Source organism: Grammomys surdaster, unplaced genomic scaffold (genome assembly GCF_004785775.1).
Source record: "Grammomys surdaster isolate TR1022 unplaced genomic scaffold, NIH_TR_1.0 140, whole genome shotgun sequence".
Classification (NCBI taxonomy): domain Eukaryota; kingdom Metazoa; phylum Chordata; class Mammalia; order Rodentia; family Muridae; genus Grammomys; species Grammomys surdaster.
This window is the reverse complement of record NW_021604598.1, coordinates 7,400,631-7,402,978: the sequence shown is the minus strand read 5'-3', so window position 1 is coordinate 7,402,978 and position 2,348 is coordinate 7,400,631.

Sequence of the window (2,348 nt, the reverse complement as noted above, 5' to 3'; positions counted from 1 at the left end):
GGGAGGAGGTAAGAAGGGCTAGGATGCTCCTGGAAAGGACTTTGAAATCTGTAACATACATGTGATACTGAAGGAGCCTGAAGGCTTTGGTATGCTAATAGGCACCATAGATAATTATTTGTCCCTTCTGCCTTTTGGAATTTAGGGAAATGGAGTTTCCTTTGGATCTGATAATTATTAGATAAATCATTGTATGTTTATTAAAAATAACAAGTCAGATAAAATTTTCTTAAGGGGATACCAAAAATAGTGCAGATCTAGTATTTCACAATGGTTTAATGTACACTACTGTGGTTACCTCCTAGTCACCAGTGTTTTATTGTTCTTACATCATTTCCCACATAGTTACCAACCCAGAAGTTATAGGGCTCAAGTTTCCCCATCACACCAGCAGGTACCCAAATTGCTGAAAATAAACATAATGGCTCAAAATAACTACAAAGAGAAGGACCTCAATTTCCTGTCTGAAAAATGGCAGAAATTTATGTTAATTCAAAAAGTACAAAGAGGACATCTTCCTTCTGGCCCACAACTTCACCTGGGACAGAGATGGTGCTCCAGACCCCCTTCTCCACCCAGAGACAGCTTGACTCCCAGGAGCTTTATCACAACCAGGCTCATAGGTGAGACACTCCCACCCCAATACCTGGCCTAACTGGGACTCCTACAGGGCCCAGTGGACATGGACCCTATCTGTCCTGCCCTGCTAGAGACACATCTTTCTATCCCACAATTTGGACCAGGGCAGAGCTGGTGTTCCAGACCCCATCCCACATCCAGAGACACCTTGATACCCAGGAATTTCATCACAACCAGGCTCACAGGCTCACAGGAGGAACAGGATCCAGTTAGAGACAGCAAGGCCAGTTAACACCTGAGATAACCAGATATTGAGAAGCAAGTGCAAGAATGTATGCAACACAAACCAATGCCATTTGACACCATCAGAACCCAGTTCTCCCACCACAGCAAGCCCTGGATACCCTAACACATCTGAAAAGCAAAACTTCAATCTAAAATTCCATCTCATAAACATGATAGAGGACCTAAGGAGAACATAAATAACTCCCCTAAAGAAATACAGGAAAACACAAGAAAACAGGTAGAAGCCCTTAAAGAAGAAACATAAATCCCTTAAAGAAATGCAGGAAAACACAGTCAAACAGGTGAAGGAATTGCACAAAATCACACAGGATCTAAAAATGGAAATAGAGCCGGGCGGTGGTGGCGCACGCCTTTAATCCCAGCACTTGGGAGGCAGAGGCAGGCAGATTTCTGAGTTCGAGACCAGCCTGGTCTACAGAGTGAGTTCCAGGACAGCCAGGACTACACAGAGAAACCCTGTCTCGAAAAAAAAAAAACAAAATAAAAATGGAAATAGAAATAATAAAGAGATCACAAAGGGAGGCAACCCTGGAAATGGAAAACAGAAAAGAGGTCAGGAGTTACAGAGGCAAGAATCATCATCAGAATGCAGGAGATAGAAGAGAGAATCTCAGGTGTAGAAGATACCATAATACTAACAGAACAGTTAAAGAAATTACAAAGTTCAAAAAGCTCCTTAACCCAAAATATCCAGGAAATTCAGGACACAGTGAATAGATAAACCTAAGAATAATAGGAATAGAAGAGAGAAGGAAGATTCCCAATGCAAAGGGCCAGGAAACATCTTCAACAAAAATCATAGAAGAAAACGTCCCTATCCTAAAGAAAGAGATGGCCACAAACATACAAGAAGCCTACAGAACACCAAATAGATTTGACCAGAAAAGAAATTCCTCTTGTCACATAATAATCAAAACACTAAATGCACAGAACAAAGAAAGGATATTAAAAGTGCTAAGGGGAAAAGGCCAAGTAACATATAAAGGCAGACCTATCAGAATTATCCCAGACTTCACAACAGAGATTCTAAAAGCTAGATAATCTTGAACAGATATCATACAGACCCTAAAAGAACACAAATGCCAGCCCAAGCTACTACACCCAGCAAAACTATAAGTAACCATAGATGGAGAAACCAAAATACTCCATGACAAAAACCAAATTTAAACAATATCTTTCTACTAATCCAGTCCTTCAGAGAATAATAGAAGGAAAACACCAAGATAAAGAGGGAAACTACACCTATGAAAAACCAAAAAATTATTTATCTCACAACAAGCCTAAAAGACGAGAGCCACACAAACATAATACCACCACTACAAAAAAAATAACAGGAACCAACAACATCATTTAATATTTCTAAACATCAATGGACTCAATTCCCCAATAAAAAGGCATAGGCTAACAGACTGGATACATAAACAGGACCCAGCACTTTGTTGTGTACAGGAAACACACATCAG